The 6,861-nt window shown below is 40.8% G+C and overlaps 1 pseudogene; it reads left to right on the forward strand.

The window, feature by feature from the left end:
- Positions 1–1,322: 1,322 nt before the first annotated feature.
- LOC121442005 lies at positions 1,323–6,485 on the forward strand (annotated as a pseudogene).
- Positions 6,486–6,861: the final 376 nt, after the last annotated feature.

Genomic DNA, 6,861 nt, shown 5'->3' on the forward strand with positions numbered 1-6,861 from the left:
TGGCTATTTTTAGTAGCGGGGGCAAATTTGGTTGTATGAAAACAATTAGCAGCAGAATGGCAGTCATGGTATGGGCAGTGATGCAGCAGTGACAAAGGCTGTCACCAGGCCAAACTGCAAAGGTGGCCAGGCTACCGGACAACTGCAGATATAGCTAGGCACTTTGAGAGAGCTGTCCGGACAGAAAGAAAGGGCACAGTAGAAGTAAAGGGGACAACGAGTAAAGGACTAGCCTGAAAAGAGCCAGAAAAAAGAAACCACCAGCCTTTGTCATTAGGGAAGTTGCTGATAAAGGTTAAGCCTTTGGAGCAGTAGTTCTCAATCTTCCTAGTGCTGTGACCGCTTCATCCCATTCCTCATGCTGCAGTGACCACCAACTATAAAGTTATTTTGTTGCTACTTCATAACTTTAATTTTGCTACTGCTATGTATCTTTATGTGAATGTCTGATATGCATGGAATCTGATAAGTAACCCCTGTGAAAGGGTGATTCAACTCTCCAAGGGGTTGTGACTCACAGGTTTAAGAACAATTGCTTTAGAGCCAAAGGTGCCAGACACCTCAGACCTGGGAATTCAACACTAAACCCTGTCAAGGACTGATGAATCCCAGCACCTATGGTTGCCCTGAGGTAATGATGCTAGGCTGTCTTCCCATCTCTTCAAGAGTTTAAGTCTTAAAGAGCTAAGGGTGTTAAGACCCTAGGTCTACATAAGAACTTAAACTTATACAGCTAAGTGCCTGATATCCAAGACCACCAGAAAAAAACTCTTGCCACTGCTCCTCTGGTCTGCAACATACTTATAATTATCAAAGGTAGAAAGAGCTAGAAGCTGCCCAAGGCTAGCACTTGAAAAGCAACTTGATGCCCATAATTTCTATCCAGGTGAATCTGCTAACCCCGGAGAGTATTAATCACCCAGCCATGACATCATCCTATTTACAGACCAGCTGGCAGGCTCCCACTAGCATTCACTATTCGATGGCATTTGTTCTAACACCTCAGAAATTCACCAGTTCTAAACCCTTAAATTCTCCATAGAAAAGCACAGCAGAACAAGTATTATTTCAGCCCATGATCTTGCTCAAAACTCAAAGCTTTTCTACCATTTCCAAGGCCCCAATTCATCCTGTGCCTACCCCATAAATAACATAGAAACAACGAGGAAGCATTAACTTTGTCATTGAAGGAGAGCAGCTTAATTTTGTAATCAAGAGGGCAGCTAATGCCAGATTGCTTTCTATGTATTCGAGGTGGGAGCTTGGAGTCGTCTGTATGTAACAACATTATGCTCTGCAAGCCCAGGCCTTGGGAACCACTAATGAACGAGTGGACGCTGCAGACTGACTTAAACCAAGAGCTATCTCGTCTCAGGTTTTCTTTGAAACCGGTTCAAGTGCAGCTGGCAACCGACAGAGCCAAGTTCTCCTGCTACTGTCTGCATCAGAAACAGGAAAGAAAGTGGCTGGGTGACTTGTTTTTTTTTTATCTGTTTTTATTTTATTATTAAAAATTTCTGCCTCCTCCCCACCTCCCTTTTCCCTCATTCAGAGGAATGTAGATTCCTAGGGACTCACCTGTAAGTTTGTGTACATGAAGATTGCAAATCTGAATTTTGTACCTATGAAGACTTATAAGGAGAATCCTGAGTGTAACTAACTCTCTTTGACTTGTTTTGGTAATTTAATGTTCACAGGAAGACAACTCTTAAGTTTCACTTTCTGAGGAAATTGAAAGCTATGAACATTGGTTGGAGACAATCTCACTGTTTTATCATGCCTTCCGCCACAATACAGCACAGGATAAGACACTCAGTGCTATTCAGACAATGCAGTGACTCTAACCAGGGTCAGTTTTCTATTCTTTCTGTAAAAAGTTTATTTCCTTGGAATTTCAGGAGATTTCAAAATCCTCTGGTTCACTTTCCAACAGATTTACTACTTTTTACTATTTTAACTTCTTCTGACACCCATCCCCCCCCCTCTCTCTCTCACACACACACATACACACACCACACACACACACAGAGAGAGAGAGAGAGAGAGAGAGAGAGAGAGAGAGAGAGAGAGAGAGAGAAACACACACACACAAACACACAAGAATTGCTTTCTACCCTACAAAATCTGGAGAGCACTGAACAACTTTCTAAAGAGGTGAGTCCTGCCCTGCTTTCTGTGGAGACTGGATACTCTGTGAAATACACAAGACTACAGGTAAAATCTTTGTGGAACTTTTGGTTGAGAGAGGAGGAGGCAGAGCTGGTGCCAGCTGCAGTCAGTCAGCAACGAACCCATGGTAGCTGGATTCGGATGATTCTTTCAGGAAGATGGCAGACATCTTTATTCCTCCAGCACAGAGGACTGAGCTCAGGAAAACACATAGCACATATTTCAGATTATAAAACAAACTTTTTAGAGGTAAGTCTGAATAACTGAATAAGGAAAAGAAGGTTTTAGTTATCTTGGCTAGGGAGTGCTTAGAACCTGGTGGCTTTGATGAGCGACTGAGTAAAAGACAAGTTGGTAACCAGAAAAAATCCCCATGAAATAACATTCAGTGAAAAACTCATCTGGACATCAAGCTGCATCATCTAGGATTCCCACAGCAAACAACACAAGGGTCAATGAGCATGTGTGGCAGAAAACGTCTCCGATTCATAGTTGCTGCAACACAGTGTTTCAGTGATTTCATAAGCACATTTAGTACTCTTCATTCACTTCTACATCAGGTGGAAAGGTGGCATTTTAGACATTGTCATCCTGTGCTATCCTGGAAGTTAATTTGCTTTGTTTGTTTCTTTTTTTTTCTTAGTTTTCTTTGTTTTTATTTTCTAGTGGTAAGACACAGGAAAGAGATGGAGAGTTAAATATAAATAGATACATACTTTCAGAAAGTTCTGAAGACTCCCTGTGTACTGGGGTATGTCCATCATGTGTACTTGTACAGAAATTTTTAAATGTTGGTGTCAGAATCATACACATATTAAATTAATACTGCTAAGTTTATCATTATGTTGCACAGACTTTCTAAGCTTTTACATTACTTCATTTAGTAACTGAGGTATGCATTCTTAAATCGACCATGAAAATTTGGTTTTTATAGCTGTTATTTGACAACTCTATTATTAAAGCTGCTATTTCTAGGAGGTAAACTATAATAATTTGTTGAGTTTTAGAAGAATTTTTATCTTTAGTTCTAATTAATACAATGCTAATATAGAAAAATTGGGTTTTATTTGTTAATAAGCACAGGATTTATTTTAAAAACCACCTTTAGTGAATGTCCTATTAGCAACAACATTTAACTACATATGTTAAAAAATTTGACAAAGGATGTTAATTAACTGATTATATTAGATCCTTCTGAGTGGGTAAGTAACACATTGTTCTGACTTCTATTAAGTCCATTTCTTTCATGGTATGTCTCTACTTCATGCCTTTTCTTTATATCTTGTGACTGACAGTTGAAGACAAAAACACTAAATGAGCTTAAATTCTTGCCTCCCTCAGTGACCCTGTTGATATCCTTGTCAATTGAGGGCATCTCTTTGCGCCACTGGGGCTGAATATATTTTGATATCCAGAACTTGCTGGCAGAAGATGTGTTTTAACACAAATAGCCCGGATACTACATTATTGGACACTTTGTTGAATTTGTGATCAGTATTCCAAAATCAAAAGAAATATCTTCTCGGAAGAACGTTCTAGTAGCTTGAGGTAAATGCTATCATCAGACAGTACAGTGTGCACAGAGACCTGGAGAGCAAGGTCTAACACCAAGCCAAACTATATGCCAACTGAAGCTGGTTAATGAAGAGCCAAGTGGACTAGGACCAATGCCCCAGCAAGGATCACCCTCTTGCAGTCAACACACATTCCTGTACATGTAGAAATGATGCAGCCTGTTTACCAAAAGGCCACTTAAGCATGTGCAAGTCAGGAATTTGCCAGGGGACAGCCAGGAACAGGTTCCAGCCCAATAAAGAGTAGAAAAAGGAACCAAAGTCTAACATCAATTTTACATAATAGAAAAAAAGCCCAGGATTTCAACCTCAGAGCCCATACTCTGAACACTGAAACAACCACTGATTTCCATGCTTTTTGCTGTCACAACCGTCACTGACCTGAGCCAGATACCATCATCAACAGGGAGGAAATTCTTAGACTTATTTATTAACTGAGCAGTTCTCTGGTCATTTTTCACAGGGGCACAGTTGGTCATCAGTTCTCTGTTTTTCACATACACAGCTATGGACGACACTACCACATGGCTTGTTCACCCACCTAGGCACACCATTTCTATTATCTATTAATGTATGTAATTCTGTATACTGTTATTTTCTTGCAGGCTCGCCCATACTTTGAGAGATGGTGAATGAATACAAGAGAATTGTTCTTCTGACAGGATGGCAGTGTATCAGTGACTATAATTTTAGAATAGTTAAGTCTTTATTGATCCATGACCTACAACTGACAAAGAAAATGCAAGATGATTATGACAGAATTAAGATTGCCGACTTAACGGAAGAAAAGTTCCAAAAGGATGCTGGATTGAGTATACTCATAGAACTATATCAAGATATTCCAGAACTTGGAGATCTTGTTGATACACTTAGAAAAGAGATGGCAGAAGGTAATGGGGGAGCACCCTTGATGTGCACCCTTTTGCTAAGCTCCCCAGCCTTGCTAGATCCTTGCAGTATTTACAGCTGATATGCCTGCCCCTTCCCCAGTATGTGCATTGGGACCTACCGAACGGGAGCACTTCAGATGTTAACAAGTTGTTGAAAATGCAGGCAACTCTTTCCTAAAAAGAATTCTAATGCATCTGGATGTAGATGTCCTTGGGGGTGGGTGAAGAAAAGGAAAACAGCAAAACAGAGGTTGCTCAGAGAAACAAGAGCTTCTAATACAGTAGCATGAATAGACAATTATAAGGTAAGATTTCTCACGCTTAAAAATATCTAAGTCAATTAATACAACTCCAATTAAGATATGCCATCATTAATGTATTTTTTGGCAACAAGTGAGTCAATATATAAGTAGAATCCTGAATCTAAGGGCTGTGGAGAAGTTCCCCTTTATAAAGTTACTAGGTTCAAAATACATGAAAGGAGTGGGCATATTGGGACATTCTGGACATTCAGCATTCAGTTGATTGGAACAGAGAGCTCCCCAGTTTAAGACTAACCTGGGGTTCATGCCAAGATCTTATCTCCAGAAATTAAAAGGGACCCAAAAGGTAAGCTATCAAAACTCACTATTCATCTATTGCCACACTGAAGATCAGGTCACAATTTTTTCCTCTGTTTCTCTAATTTGGGGTGACCTGCAGGAGATAATCTATCATATATTCATGCAAATTTTAGATTTTTCAAAATGAGCTTATTTATTTATGTATGTGTTTATTTTACACCCTGGCCACAGTTTCTCCTCCCAATCCCCCCTCAGTTCCCACCCCCCAGTGGCAGGTCTCCCATGAGTATCAACAAAAATGACATATAAAGTTGCAGTAAGACTAAGAACCTCCCCGTGTATTAAGGCAGGGCAAGATGAGTCAGAATAAGGAGTAGGGCCCCAAGAGCCAGTAAAAGAGTCAAGACAACCCATGTTCTCACTATTAGGAGTTCCACAAGAAGACCAAGCTACACAACTGTAACATGTAGGTCAGTCCCATGCAGGATCCCTAGTTTTTGGTTCAGTCTTCTGTGAAAACCTGTGAGCCCAGGTTAGTTGATTCTGTGAATTTTTTTTTGTGTGTGTATGGTGTAAACTCTCTGAGCCCTGTAAGCCTTTGTTCGTCTCATGTACAGGATTCCCAGAGCTCAGCCTAATGTTTGGCTGTGGGTCCACATCTGTTTCCATCAGTTGCTGGATGACGCTTCTCTGACGACAACTGGGATAGGTACCAATCGGGTCATGGAAGAAGGCCAGTTCAGGCTACTTATCCCGCTGTTGCTAGGATTCTTAGTTGGGGTTATCCTTGTAGATTCCTGGGAGATTCCCTTGCTCCAGATTTTTACTTAGCCCCAAATGCCCCCTTTCCAGTAGTCTCTTCAGTACTCTCTCCTTCCTCTTCCCCCAATCTGATTGCTCATGTTCCATCCTCACTTGCCCTCAGTTCACTCACAAAATCTCTTCTACTTCCCCTTCGCAGGGAGATGTGGGTTTACTCCCATAAATCCTCCTTGTTACCTAGTTTCTCTGGGTCTGTGAATTATAGTGTATTTTCTTTTTTATAGTTAATATTTACTTATTAATGAGTACACACTGTGTTTATCTTTCTCTTCTTAAAAGCGAACTATAGGATAAAAGGGCTAGGATGGGTCTTGATTGCTGTGTATACAAGTCCACGCTCTTGTCACACAGTGGGATTCACTGAACACTAGCAAAGACTAACAACAATAATGCATAGATAAAATATAAGAACTGACCTATTCAGTCACATGGAACTGTTTTCATATCTCTTATTCCCAGGACCATAAGTCAAACATTCCTAACACCCTTTCAAACACCTGCATCAGGCATGCCCTCCGTACCTTCCTCCTAACAATCTCTGCACTGATGTCTTCCACTCAACTCCTGCCATTGACCCTTTGATTTCTCCTTCCCTACCATTGCTCCACCATATTGCCTGCTTTTCTATCTGTGCTCAGGCCTGGCAGGCTGCAACTAGCTCATTTAACACTCTCAAGAAGTGGGAGCCAAGTTGATTCAAAGGATAGAGATTCGGTAAAGGAGATAGGTAAGGAAAGATAAGTGACTCATGGGGGCAGTGTGACTAAAGAAGAGTGTGACCAGCTAGCTGCATCTCAGCTAACCTGATTTCATCCTTGTCTTCTTCAAGGTCATCCGGGCTAG

This window comes from Microtus oregoni, unplaced genomic scaffold (assembly GCF_018167655.1).
Source record: "Microtus oregoni isolate MIOR12 unplaced genomic scaffold, Mior012 000086F_ref0000336, whole genome shotgun sequence".
Classification (NCBI taxonomy): Eukaryota; Metazoa; Chordata; class Mammalia; order Rodentia; family Cricetidae; genus Microtus; species Microtus oregoni.